This window comes from Dipodomys spectabilis, unplaced genomic scaffold (genome assembly GCF_019054845.1).
Source record: "Dipodomys spectabilis isolate Male_0828 unplaced genomic scaffold, ASM1905484v1 ptg000121l, whole genome shotgun sequence".
In the NCBI taxonomy this organism is placed as follows: Eukaryota; Metazoa; Chordata; class Mammalia; order Rodentia; family Heteromyidae; genus Dipodomys; species Dipodomys spectabilis.
The window spans coordinates 500,281-515,976 of record NW_024870798.1 but is presented as its reverse complement, the minus strand read 5'-3'; positions in this window follow the sequence as shown (position 1 = coordinate 515,976).

Genomic DNA, 15,696 nt, shown 5'->3' with positions numbered 1-15,696 from the left:
CAATTGGTCTGGGATCTTCCTCCATGGGACCTTCCCATCAAGCCAGAGCCCTCTTGACCCAAAGCTCGGCCAAGGCCATGGGTTGGACAAGATAGAGGAGCATGGGCCTAAAGGAGGTAATGCTTTATCTTGGTGCACTTGAAATTTACAGTATTTGGCCCATGCCAATCCCAAAACTAACATGCAATGCCTCTCCTTGTAGTTGTCCATGAGCGTTGTTCCTGAGCTCTTTTTCTCCAGGCTTGCACTCTATCACTTGAGCCACAGGGGCACTTCTTGTTTTCTGATGGTTCTTCAAGGATAAGGGTCTCACACACTTTCCTACCCGAGCTGGCTTGGAAGCCAGATCTCACCTTCCTGAGTAGCTAGGATGACAGGCGTGAGCCACCAGTGACCAGCATGTGATGCCTCTTTAAAGATCTTGGCGAGTCTGTAAAAGGAACCCCAAAGGGTCTGGATAGACCATGACCCAATCAAGGGATGGGATTGGGGAAGGCTGACATTATAGCCAGTGTTTTCCCCAAAATTATAGATGTCAGGTGGTGTTGGATGCATCGAACTCCCAGGCCAACAACCACCAGATTGAGTGGGGAAAAAAGTAGAGAATACCCAAAGGTTACAGTGTAGAAATCTCTGATTTTGCATGCATATGGCTTGTGTGTGTGTGTGTGTGTGTGTGTGTGTGTGTGTGTGTGTGTGTGTGTGTGTTTGTGTGTGTGTGTTTACCAAGGCTTGAAAAGCCTAGCTTGTTTTCACAAGTTTGGTGCTCTAACATTTGAATTATAGTATTTCTTCTCCCCAGCTTTTTGGTGATTCTTTGGAGATAAGAGTATGTCCAGGCTAGCTTTGAATCTTGATTGATCCTCCAGTGTCAGCCTTGAGTAGCTAGGATTATAAGCATGAGCCACTGCCATGCCGCTGCACGGATGTCTTTTCATACTTTCTGTTCTAACAGCTGTCTACTTGCCCTGACCTACATCTCTGACCTCTACATCAGCTCCCAGCAGCCCCTGACTCTGTGGAGAACATAAAGCTCAAACCTGTCAGGGAATCCTATTTCTTTGTCCTCAGGGGAGAATATGTTTCCTCTGAATCCCGGAGGGTTAGGGGAAGGGAAAGGAGGGATAGCTGTAGATGGGTGTTTGACTAGGAAATAGTTATTCTGTTTTATCCAAGAAGCAAAGCGAGGCCAGATGCTAATGGCTCATGCTGTCATATTCCTAGCTCCCTCAGCAGGCTGAGATTGGAGGACTAACATTCAGATGAAACCCAACAAGAAATGTCTGTGAGACTCTCCTCTTCCAAGAACCACCTGCAAGCTGGAAGAAAAGCTGTGGCTCAAGTGGTAGAGTGCTATCCTTGAATGAAAAAACTGAGGGACAGAGCACGGGCCCTGAATTCAAGCCCTACTACTAAGATGCACCAATGCACATGTGCGCATGCGCATGGGTCCACATGCGCACACGCGCACGTGCGCGAACACACACACACACACACACACACACACACTGAGGAAGGTAGTAATGATAAGCTAAGCTAGAACTGGGGGCAGTCCTGAGGCATAATCATAGTAAACTCTCAAGCTACATCAGTTGTTTCCCCATAAGTTCTTCTTGGGCTGAGGAGTCTGGCATATGGCAGTAAGTTCCATGGAACCTGCCCCTCCATCCCAGCACGGGGCCATAGAACCAAGGGAAGGACACTATGGATGCTCCTTTGTAGTTATCCCATGATAGCAGACCTTCATCTGCCAATGAGCAATGGTGAGTTAAGCAGGGCTCTGAGCCCTGGGACTCTTGGGATATAGTGACTACTACAAGCAGCAGCCAGTCTGCTTTGGATTCCTCAGCCTACAAGTCTCTCATGAACCCAACTCAAAACCTGCCCAAGGTGTGCCTGAAAAATTCACATTCTTGTGATTCCCTTGTGAGCCGGCGTTAACTGGTCTACCCATTCTGACGCAGAACCGTGGTCTGAGACATTGATTTAGTGCTCAGATACACACTGCACTCATGACAGATGCCCTTCTGATGACCTGGCCGATGACCTGTATGCCACAAGACTTGATCCTTATCTTGTACTGTCCCGCTCTGTAGGCAAAGGCCTTCAAGGAGGCTGCTCTCAAGACTTGTAGGACACATAGACATTGGAAGACCATCAGAAACCCACTGGAAAGTACTCTGCCTAGAGCCACAGCATGAGGTCAAAGTAGGCCAGGTATTGGTCACGGGGCTCTAAGTCTGAGCCTGGGCACTGTCTTTCAGTTCTTCAGCTTAGCACTTCAGCCACATCATCGCTTCTGGTTTTCTGGTGGATCATTGGAGATCAGAGTCTCCCGGACATTCCTGCCCAGGCTGGATTTGCATGGCAATCCTCACATCTCAGGCTCCTGAGGAGCTAGGAGGACCAGCATAAGCCACCCTTGCCTGGCTGATCGGACCAGCATAAGCCACCCTTGCCTGGCTGATCTGGCCTTTCACCATAGTGGGCTAGGAGCTCCTGAAAGCTTTTCTTTATTTTTTAGGTGCCAATTCTGGGGCCTGAACTCAGGTTCTGACCTGTATTCTCTTAACGTTTTCTCTCAATGTGGACATTCTACCACTTGAGCCACAGCTCCATTTCTGGCTTTTGTTAGTTCATGGGCAAGAAAGTCTCACTAACTTTCCTCCTCTGAGATGGCTTTGACCCACGATCTCTGATCTCAGTCTCCTGATTAGCTAAGATTTACAGGGGATGAGCCACTGGTGCGATTGAGCTAGAAGCTTTTCTTAAGCAAAAGTTCTTCCCTGCATTTGCCCTGATTCCTCCATGCAAAGACTACCTGAGGGTCAGGAGCTGTGAAAAATAGGCTTACAGCCACAGAAATTGTCTGGGGTCTTTGGTGAAGAGTCAAGTTAATCTTTCTCTGTGCCTTAATCTGGGCTCCCACCCTCTGCCCTACCTTTGACTCAAGTACAAAACTTGACCCAACTTTCAGTGATCGGCCAGACTTGTATGAATCCACAGAACCTTCATTTCATCGACACCACCTGCTTTACCCCACAAATCAATACCTGTGCCCATGCTGTACCTTGTGCCTGAGGCTCTGTGTCCTGTTCCACATCTTAGAATTCCTGTGGAATTTTGGCACCAATTATATCACCTCCTGGGGCAAGACTTTCCTTCCCTTCCCTCTTTTTTTTTTTTTAAATATTGAGTTTCTGAAGTGGAATTTGTGCAGGCTGACTGTCAAATTCTCTATCTTGGTGTGTATGTGTGTGTGTGTGTGTGTGTGTGTGTGCGCGTGTGTACGTGTGCCAGTCCTGGGGTTTGAATTCAGGGCTTGGACGCTATCCCTGATCTTTTGTGCTCACGACTAGCACTCTACTATTTTAACCACAGCTGGACTTCTGGATTTTTGGGAGTTTAATTGGAGAAAAGAGTCTCATATAGACTTTCCGGATTGCATTTGGGATCTTCAGATCTCAGCCTCCTGAGTACCTAAGGTTAATGGGGTGAGGCAACAGCACCCGCCCTCTACCTGTTACCCATAACCTCGGCTCTCTTCTAAGTCCCAGTAGAAAATGTCTCACCCTGCTCACTTTTTTTTTTAGCCACTCTTGGGGCTTGAACTCAGGGTCTGGGCATGTTCCTTAGCTTCTTTTGCTCAAGGTTAGCACTTTTATTGCTTAAGCCACAGTGTCACTTTTGGCGTTTTCTATTTCCGTGTTAGGGAGGAATCGAACTCAGGGCTTCATGTGTGCTAAGTAAGCACTCTTCCAGTAAACCAGATTTGAAGCCGAAGGCATACTTCTAACAGTAGTTATGACGGTGGGATTTATTGGATTACCCCTTTTGGCACCGAAATTGCTGCCTATTTTCTAACTTTCCCAGGATTTGGGACCAGCCTGAGACTCAGCAATGAAGAATGATGAATGAATGATGGCCACCAGGCCCCAGAGGCCTAAGATCACATCTTACAGAGGGATAGAGGATAAGGAGCCACAACCTTCGACAATTCCTACAGCCTAAGAATTGTGATTTCCCTTGATAAGTGCCAGGACATAATTCACCTGTTGTACACACCAGTTGCACACACCAGCCCAGGCAAATGCTTCCTGGCTTCAGTCCTTAAACTGCAGTGAAGGATGTTTTTTCAACGTGCCTGCTCAAACTTAGTACTCTCTGAGGGCTTGTTCCAGCTTGCCCAGGTTGGGGGACTGGGCATGGGCAACCTGCTGAATGCCCATCATCCAGGCCATGTCCCTGAGCCCTTTTCTCAAGGGTAGTGCCCTGCATCTTGAGCCACAGGGCCACTCAGGGTTTTTTTTTGTTGTTATTTTGTTTTGATTTTCTGTGATCTCTTAAGAAATATGAATATCTCAGTCTTTCCTACCCAGGCTGAATTCAAATTGGCATCTCAGCCCCTTGAGGGGCTAGGATTACAGGCAAGAGCCACTGACACCTCGTTTCCTTTTCTTCTTGTTGTTCATTTTTTTCGTGACAATCTGAATTCTCCACGGTATCATTCCAATGGTTTGCATTCGAAGTAAACTTCCCAGGCCTGGAATTCAAATGCTAGGATCGCCACCCACAAATAAAGGGAGATCCTGACTAACTCATTCCTATTCATGTGAATGCTAATGGAATGTTATAAAAGTAATAATTAAATTTGCTGTTAATTCATGACTCTATTTTTGAATGCCACACAAAAATTATTGAATTTATATCTTCCATTCTAGCACCATAGTATGATTAAGGATATTGACCTATTTTTAAATTAATATTTATAAGTATTAAATGATGATACTTCAGTAAATGGAAGCATAATTTAATAACTCATAATATGTAAAAATATATAATTTAATAATATCCTCATATTCCCTCTGTCAGTATACAATATATATATATATACATATATACATATATGTTTATGTGTATATATATATATATATATATATATATATATATATGTTGAAAGACCCTAGTCCCCTAGGATACTTTTGTCAACAGGAGGGCGCCCCAGAAAACTCAGACTCCAGGCCGGGAGATGCAATAAGCAAGAGGAGTTTATTTGACGTTTGCACAAAAGGACTCTCTGTCCCAAGAAGACAGGGAGCCCCGAGCAGAGATTACAGGCTAATTTAAAGGCAAAAACCACAAGATTAACGCATAACACAAAGCATCCCATGATTGGTCCATTTAAAGGTCACCATATACACCAACAATCACTTTGCCACGCGGGAAATTTTGTAACACTCTTTGTAAAATGACTGGCCCATGGTTGGTTTAAGGGGGGGGTTACATGTTTACAGGCCTATGATTGGTTGACATTTGGCTTAGCTTGTGGTCTTGCCAGGTGGTCGTTATCTCAAGGTCCTGTCTGGGGAATTTCTAAATGGGAACTGAGGAACACGTACTGTCTGTTTTTTATCTACGACCACTGACCTTGTCCTGGGGCCGGCATCTGGTCCCTGAAACTTCTTAACTCATTTCTGGGAAGGGAAGGGCCAATGCTAGCGTAAGCAAGTTTACAGAAGCAGAATCAGCAGTTAGCAAGTTAGTAATGGTAATGGTCAATTTTTAATCTTTCAATATATATGGCACTACTGTGGCTTGTTCACAAGTGCTCAGAACTTCCTGGCTAAGATTGTGAACCCATTTGTAGATTGGGCATTGTAGGCCGGGAGTTTAAATCCCAGCATGGCCAATAATGTATTCATGGTGTAAGAAGCCAATTTTGACACATTTTTTTCCTTCTCTGTGAAAGTCCTGGGTCTCAGTATATGTGATATGATGTAATAAAATAAATGTTTTATGTGTAATTATAATAAATAAATAAGGGTAATAAATGTCATATGGAATAAACCCATGTATGTAAATAGATCTCATATATGAGTATTATTTTTCCAGTACTGGGACTTCAATTCAGGCCCTTGGAACTTTTCTGAAGTTCTTGTCTTCAAGGACGGTGATCTTCCCCTTCACCCACAGTGCCACAAGAGTTACCCAGACCCTGATTTTAAATGCCAGGCCTGCCAGTAAAATGGTGCAAATTCCAAGCCAGGGCCTTATCATCATCATCAATATTATTGTTATTGTTATCATTATAATTATTATTTTTTTTAGGCCAAACACCAGGCTTGAACTCAAATGTTGGCATTTCTTCCAAAGTCGATCCTGGGATCCTCAGTCCTGAGTTCAAATCTCAGGGCTGGCAAAAAAAATAAAAAGGAAAAGGATAAAACTGGGAAGTTCAATCAGGTGGTTTTACTTTTTTTTCCCTTTGTATAGTACCATCCTGGGTCTAAATAACAATGCCTAGACAATATACATGACATTACATGGCTGATGTTTGGCGGGCTATTAGGGAAGCCAAGCCGAAATCAGCAACTTAGGCCTGAAGGTTGAATCCGGGGACTCCCACTAATGAATGTCTGGCAGGAGATTCTAAGAAATACTTTCCAGGGCTGGGAAGGTGGCTCAGTGGTAGAGCACTTGCCTTGAATGTTAGAAGCCCTGGGTTCGATTCCTCAGCACAACATAAGCAAAAAGAAAAAAGCTGCAAGTGGCGCTGTGGCTCAAGTGGTAGAGCGCTAGCCTTGAGTTGAAGAGCTGAGAGACAGCGACGAGGCCCAAAATTCAGGCGCCATGACCGGACCCCCCCAAAAAAATTAAAAAATAAAATAAAATAAAAAAAGAAACGCTTTCCAATAGACATCTTTACAAATAGAATGTTGTAAAAGTAACAATTACATTATTAGTTAGTGTATGATTATATTATAAAATTATACACAACAATTATACTACATTGACTAATTTTCAATTAATAAATTATTATGTATTCAATCATGATACTTCAAAAAGGAAGGAATAATTAAATTGTCAATATTTGGTAGAAATATCATATATGCAATTTTATAATTTACAGACATCTCTCGTTAAATATATCTACATATATCTATCTATCTATCTGTCTGTCTGTCTATCTGCCAATCTATACATTTATCTGTTTATACCCTTTCACTACTGAGGCTCAGTGGTAGAGTGCTCGCCCAGTAAGTACGAAGCCCTTAGTTCGATTCCTCACTACCATGTGCATAGAAAAATCCACAAGTTGTGTTGTAGCTCAAACATTCTAGCACTAGCTTTGAGCATAAAGGCTTAGGGACTGTGTCTAGATCCTTACTGAAGACCCAGGACTGGCACCAAAACAAACAAAAGGAAAAGATAGAATGATCTGACTGCAACTCTATAAGGATAGGGCTGCAAATACCTCATCAAAAAGCAAGCTGGTAGTCTAGAGCTGACATTTGCCATCTAACCTGTATTAGCCAGAGGTAAACTGCTGGAACTCAGTTCCACGGACTAGATGCTGTTGGATTGCTCACTCTGTCATCCAAGATACTCGGGAGCTGAGATCTGACACTGGTGGGTTTAAAACCCAGCCCTAGCAGGAAGTGTGTGAAACTTTGAGCTGTGGCTTAAAGTGGTAGAGTTCTAGTCTGATCAAAAGACCTTAGTACAGTACCTCCAACATTTCAGTGCAATCCCCGTGGCTGACTCCCTCCTCCGAAAAAAGTTAAGCACTCTAAAATCTACATTTGGATTGTATGTGGCGTGTTTCTGAAAGAATGGTGATACTGATTAAAGCATCCTAATTCTAATGACATTATGTGGGTTACAGCAATGTGATGAGTCTTTCATGAGTTGTTGTGTGCTGAGTCCTTCATGGGGTGAATTTTTTCATTTTTTCATCTAGTTCTTGTAAGAGGTCCACAAGTAAGATGATTGTGCAGATGAGAAAATTGTGGCTCAGCTATGTCCTCATGTTAGGGCCAAAATTACGTATGTACCTAACTCTAGTGAGTTGTCTCCTGCAGACAATTGTTTTGGTTTGTGTTTCTTGATCATGAACCTTGAACTCAGGGCCTAGCCACTGACACTTACCAGTGGGGATCATGGGTAGCGCTCTACCACATGGAGCCAAGTATCCGCTTGCAACAGAGTGTTACAGTCTAGGCGTGTAGTAGCTGAGGTCTGTCATGCTGCCTACTCAGGAAGTTGATATCTGATGATCTGGGTTCAAAACTATCCCAGACACAAAAGGTCCCATGAGACTATTATCTCCTATTCACGACTTAGAAACTTGAAGTGGAAGCTAGTCACTGCTGACTTGTGCCTGTCATCCTAGGTACTCAGGACACTGAGAGCTGAGGATCATGGCTCAAAGCCAGCCTTGGCAGGAAATTGCTTGAGATGCTTCTCTCCACTGACCCACCAAGAACCTCAAGGGGTGCTGTTGCTCAAGTGGTAGAGTGATTAGCTTTAGCTAAAGACCTCAAGGACAGCACCCAGGCCTAGACTTAAATTCCTCCAACTTCCAACAAAAGAAAGAAAGAAACCTGAAGTAGAGTGCTGGGAATGTGTCTTAGGAGTACAGCGTTTTGCATGTATGAATCCCTGGGTTTGATTTCATTAGTACTGCATCACTAGAAAAAAGCCTGGAGTGGCTGTGTGCCTCAAGTGGTAGAGTGCTATACTTGTACAGGAGAAACTCAGGTACAGTATTCAGGTCCTGTTTGAAGCTCCAGGACAAGTATATGAACACACATACATGCACAAACACATACACACACAGATACCAGAAGTGAAGCTGTGACACCAGATGATAAAGAACTGAAATTCTGCTCTGAGCTCATGGTCAGTATCCAGGTCCTGTGTTCAACCCTGAAACACAGCTACCCAGGGCCCAACTAGGAGAGGTCAAAATTTCAAAATCTGATGAGTTTCACCAGCCCTAGGTGACAGGAAGCATAGTGATATTACACATGTGCTTTGATTTAGCAAGCTTTTGGAAACCCAGGGAGGCATCATTGCCAATATTGAATCATTTCATTAGGTTCAGCTCCCTAGTTGTCTGTCAGAACGACCCTTGAATTAATTGTAGCAGGTTACTTCAACACTGGAACATAGTCTAACAAAGACAGGAAAAGTGCAGGGAACTTGGCCACGGGAGGTGCAAAAATGAAGTCTTCCTGTCACAACAGAGCTCTCGGCAGAAAGATAGCTTGAGGTACATAGTGGCCTTTTTCTCCTGGCCTTCAGAGCCTACCCAAACTCGTCACTAATTGGCCTAGAAGGAGTTTTTTTTTTATCACTCAGCTGTACAGGAGTAAGGCCTGTTCCGACAATGAGGAAGACTTCTTCCAGCAGTCCCGGATGTGGAGAAAACCTCAGGCTACAATGGGAACAGTGAGAGGAGCCCCGGAAGATGCACTGTCTTGAAAACTCTCTCGGTTCTATGAAATCATTCTATTCAAAGCAAATTTCCTAGCTGGATACCTTTCATCATAGGAACTCTAGACCTTCACCAGTAGAAATACATGCATACATACATTGGGAGACATGTTGTTACTGGCTTTTTTTATTGGCTGGTATGGGGGTTTTACTATGAGCCTAGGCAATGTTCCTGAGCTACTTTTGCTCAAGGGTAGTGCTCTGTCCTTGAGTCAGAGCTCCGTTCATGGGAATTTTTTATTCCTGTAATCCCTCAGAAATAAGAGTGTGGTGGAATTTCCTGTCCTGGCTGAATTCAAACTGGCATTCTCTACCTCTCAGCCTCCTGAAGAGCTAGGATTACAGGTAGGATCCACTGACACTTGGCTTTCTTTTCTTCTCATTCTTTTCTTTCATGCTGACAATCTGAAATCTTCACAGTGTCATTCCAATGGTTTGCATTTTGAAGTAAAATACCCAGGCCTGGAGTTGAAGTGCCTGGACTGCCACCTACAAATGGAGGGAGATCTTGAGAAAATCAATCCTATCCATGGGAATGCCTAACGGAATGTTATAAAAGTAACAATTAAATTTGCAGTTAGTTATGATTCTCTTATAGAATGCCACATAAAAAGTATTGGATAATGTCTTCCATTCTAGCACCATGATATGATTCTCCCAATTAAGGAATATTGACTACTTTTACATTAATTTTAGTAAGTATTCAACCATGATACATCATTTCATTAAAAGGAGGCATAATTTAATAACTAATAATTCATTATATATAATTGAATATCCTACATTCTCTCTCATATACATAGCAAACTACACATCTATCTATCTATCTATCTATCTATCTATCTATCTATCTATCTATCTATCTATCTATCTGTCTGTCTGTCTGTCTGTCTGTCTGTCTGTCTGTCTGTCTGTCTGTCTGTCTGTCTGTCTGTCTGTCTATCAATCTCTATCTATCTAACCGCCACTATTATTGCTTGATCACAGGTCCTCAGAAATGGCTGGCAGTTCAGTTTGGCAAAGGCTTTTGTTTTATAACTGACCCATTCATGATTTGTGCATTGTGGGCTGTGAGTTCAAATCCCAGCATGGCCAAAGTTTATATGTGGAGTCAGAAGCCAATTTTGACTCAGTTTTTTTCCTTCTCTGTGAAAGTCCTGGGTCTCTGTGTGATGTATAATCTATATGGAAATAAATCCATTTCATAAGATGTAATAAATGAAATAAATGTTATATATTTAATAATACTAAATAAAATAAAAAATAAATATGGGTAATAAATGTCATATGGAGTAAACACATGTATGTAAATAGATCTCATGTATGAATATTATTTTTTCCAGTGCTGGGGCTTGAATTCAGGCCCTGGAAACTGGTCTGAAATTCTTGTCTTCAATGATGGTGGTTTTCCCCTACCCCACAGTGCCAGAGAGTTAATCAGACCCTGAGTTGAAATCCCAGGCTGTCAGAAAAATGGTGCAAATTCCAAGCCACGGTGTTAATTTTTTTTTGACCAGGAACATGCACTGTCTTGAAAGCACTCTCTGTGCTATGACCATTCAATTCAAAGCAATTTTGTTAGCTGGGTGCTATTCTTCATAACGACTATGATGTTCACTGATAGAAATACATGAATATATACACAGACACATGCAGGTACTGGCCCCTTTTTTTTTAGTGCAAATCCTGAGGCTTAAACTATGAGCCTAGAAATTGTCTCTGAGCTCCATTTACCCAAGGAAGCACTTTATTGTGCCTTAATCCATGATACTTCATTAAATGGAGGCATAATTTAATACCTAATAATTATTAGTAATATATTACATGTAATTTAATAATATATAAACATCTCACATTCTATAAATATATTTATATTTAAATGTACACTGGAATATACATACACCTCTCTCTCTTTCTCTCACTATATATATTTATATACATGTATTTGCAGCAATTTGCACATCTATCTACTTATATATTGGCCACTCCTGGGGCTAGAACTCAGGTCCTGGGAACTGCCTGGCATTGAATTTGTTTGAGGCTGCTGTGCATAAACTGACCCCTTGATGAATTAGACATTCCAGGCCCTGAGTTCAAATCCCAGGAGTGCCGAGGTCAATAGGGGAGTAAGAAGCCAATGTTGACCTGATTTCCTTTCTGTGGAAAGATTGTGCCCTAGATACAATATGTAATATCTATGCAAATACATGTATATGATATATATTATACATGTATATAGATATTATTTTTTTGCCATTTCTAGGGCTGGAATTCACACACGGGGAAATGCTCCAAATTTTTTTTTCCTCTAGGAGATTAGCTTTCACTTCACCCAGAGCACAATAGTGTCACCCAGTCCCTGAGTTCAAATTCCAGGTATGGCAGATAAAATGGCCATACTCCTAGCCAGGACCTTAACTTTTTTGGGAGGACAGGCACGGGCCTTGAACTCAGGTTGCCACAACTCTGCCTCAGCCTTGATTACCCTAGGCTGGGGTGCAGCTTTTAAACCCAAAGATGATCCAGGGATCCTACGACCCGAGTTCAAATCCCAGCTCTGGCAAAAAAAATAAACCAACCAAGATGGAGGAGAAAAACTAGGAAGTTTTAGACAACAGTTTTAACTTTGTTTCCTTTGCACTGTGACCATCCTGACTCTCAATGACTCAGCTTGAAAATTGTACATGTCCTTGTATGGCCAAAGGCTGGTGGGCTGTCAGTGAAGCCTGAGCACAACCAAGACACCTAGGCCCGAGTTTGATACTAGAACTTTCACCTACTCGTTCCTATTTATAGGAACAATAATAGAATCTTTGTAATGTACCAATTGAACTATTAATTAGCTTGTCATTGTAGTATAAGATTGTATGCAATAAATATAGGTCATTGACTAATTTAATTAATACTTTATTAAGTCTCCCACCGTGATTAATTAATGGAGGCATAATTTTAGACCAAATAATTCATAGTAATAGAATATATAAAAATAAGATATAGGTCATCATTCTTTATATAGAGTTATACACTAGAATATACAAAAGTGTCTATCTGTCTCTATATATAACTTTATTTATAGATTCATATACATATGTAAATACACACACATGCTGCAATCTACACATCTATCTGTTTATATATTGGCCACTCCTACGGCTTCATCTCAGGTCCTCAAATTTGCCCGACAACTTCACTTGCGTCAGACTTGTGTGCTAACATTGACCCATTCATGAAGTGGGCCTTCTAGGCCCAGAGTTCAAATCACAGAACTGCCAAAAACTTAATCCTGGTGGAAGAAGACAATTGTCCCACTAGTTTTCCTTATCAGTGAATGTCCTGGTCTCAGGAATGATGTATAATACATAGGCAAATCTATGTTCTGTGTAATAGGATGTAAAAATATCATACATGTAATCATACACTCTAAAATATATAATGAATAAATAAAAAACAAAATAAAATGAATAACTGCACTAACTGCATTATGCAGTAAACATGTGTATTTAAATATAAATCATGTATTTAAAATGTATACAAATATTATTTTTACGAGTGCTAGGAACAGGCCTGTCTTTTTGTCTTCCAGCACTGTGAGCTTTCCCTTCCCCCACAGTAATGCAGATTTACTCAGACCCTGAGTTCAAATCCTAGGCCTGGCAGAAAAAAATGGCATGAATACAATGCCAAGTAGCCTAATAATTGTTTAAATATTTTAATGTATATGTACGTATGCATGTATCTATTATATATTTTTATTTTGTCAAGCACAGGGCTTGAACTCAGGGCATGACAACTCTGCCTCAGCTTTCATCACTCTAGGCTGGGTTGCAGCCACTGGACCCACAGCCGAACCTAGGTTCCTGGGCCTCAAAGGCTGAAAGTAAAAATAAATAAATACAACGACACAGGAAAAAAAACCCAGTAACTTGCAGATGGCTTCCGGTTTTACATTTGTTTTCTTTTCAAGGTAACCATCTTGGGTCTAAATGACAGGGCTGAAAAGTGTTGGTAACCTTTCATTCCTGAAGGCTGTCGTTCTTCCAGAGAAGCCATGGGCCAACACGACAACATAGGCCCTGTGTTCGAGCCAGGTCCTGACCCCTACCAATGGAGGGAGATCCTAATTGTCTCGTTCCTATTCATAGGAATACCGATGGAAAGTTATGAATGTCCAAGTTGAATTACTTGTTCTTGAATGATACTAGCATAAAATTAGAGAGTGATTTTAGGAGGCCGATGGATTTTAATGAATATTTTTGACACATTAAAAGAATACTATTAATTACATGGAGAAAATAGTTTCAGGACAGTGGTAGATATAATGAATAATACATTAAGGATGAAAACAGTAATATTAATTACATGGAGGCATAATAAATACCCAAGAATTGGTAGGAATGTAGCCTATATAACTAAACAATATATAGACATCTCTGGCACTCTATAAAGATCTATATTTATTTGTGTACTACTATCTGCATGTCCATCTGTTCTTGGTTTGTCAACCCCTGGGGCTAAATATCAGGTGCTGGGAACTGATTGTCGGCTCCATATACCACAGGCTGGCGTGGTGACACTCACTCATTCATGAATTGGGCCTTGTAGGGTGTGAGTTCAGATGCCAGCACTAACAAAAATTGAATCATGCAGTAAGACACAGGGTGACACATGTTTTCTTTTTCTGTGTAAGTCCTGTGTATCAGGTGTGAAGTTTCATACATAGGCAATTCTATATCCTATGTAAGAAATGTAGTAAAATTCCATGTGTTATAGCAGTCAATAAAATAAATGCTAAATGGATAAAAAAATAAAATGAATAACTACACTAAGCACAATTTTGAGTCAATATAGGGGGCTCAATCTCAAGGCCTGGGCACTGCCTGGCAACTGAATTGGCTAGTGGCTGCTGTGCTGGCAGTCACCCACTCATGAACTGAGCCTTCTTTGCCCTGAGTTTAGATCGCAGCAGTCCCAAAAATGTAATCTTGGAGTGAGAAACCGATCATGACACATGTTTTCCTTTTCTGTGAAAATGCTCGGTGTCAGGTAGGATGTATAATTTGGATGCAAATCTATATGCTACATAATAGGATGTAATAAAGGTAAAAAACATCATAGGTAGAAGAATTGCCACTACAGTAAATGATAAACAGATTGAATTAGTAATGAATCATTCTAGGATAAAATTAGATGAAATATGTGTAGGATGTGCACTAAGTTTAATTAATATTTTATTAAGCATTAACAGAATAAAAATTACATGGAGACATAATTAAATAACTAATAATTGGGAGTAACACATGATGCATAATTTAATAATATATAGACATTGGTCTCATTCTATGAAATATCTAATTATATGTACAGCTATATGTACATATATGATAAACAATTATGGGATATTGAGTAATTATTAATTAATGCTTTATTAATTGTTAACTGGTACACATCATTAAATGGAGACATAATTTAATAACTAAGAATTGGTAGCAATATTATGTATAATTTAGTAATATGCAGAAATATATTTTTGTGTATATAATATTTATATACAGCAATCTCTATCTATTTATACCTCATTCACTCCTGAGGCTCGGTGGTTGAGTGCTCTCATAGTAAGCACGAAGCCCTGGGTTCGATTCCTCAGTGCCACAAAACAGTAAACTCAGAAGTTCTGCTGTCTTTCAATCAACTGAGTGCTAGCCTTGAGCACAAACATTTAGGGACAGTGTCTAAGCTCTTACTCAAGCCCTAGGTCTGATGCCAAAAAAAGGTAGGACATTCTAACTGCAATTATAGAAGGACAGAACTTCAAATACCTCATTACAAAGCAAGCTAGGAGTCTGATGCTGACAGCTGCCACCTAACCTGACTTAGACACATGTAAACCGCTGCAACCCAGCTCCACTTGTTACCCATGTCATGCTGGCTTATGCCCGTCATCCTAGCTGCTCAGGGGCTTTAAAGCCCAGTCCTGGCAGGAAGTCTGAAAGACACCTCAAAATGTGGCTCCAAGTGGTAGAGCTTTGAGTTCAAGACCCATGGCTAACACCCTTTCCCCAGAAAAATACCCCACTAAACCATTATATATGAACTTGTATGGTTTGTAAATTTTCCTCAAAGAATGGTGATACTGAAGAAAGCACCCTAATTCAAATGACAGCTTGTGGAATGGAGCTATGTGCTGAGTCCTCCTTAAGGTGCTCAGTTCTGAGTCCTGCACAGAGTGCTATGTGCTGAGTCTTTCACAGGATGCAGTGTTTTGAGTCCTGCATTGGGAGCTGGGTGCTGAATCTTTCATAGGATGTTGTGTGCTTAGTGGTGCAAAGAGTGTCATGTGCTATGTCCTTAACTGGGTACATTCTTACATCTTGTCTATGTAAGAGCTCCACAACTTAGATGATTATACAAACCAGAATA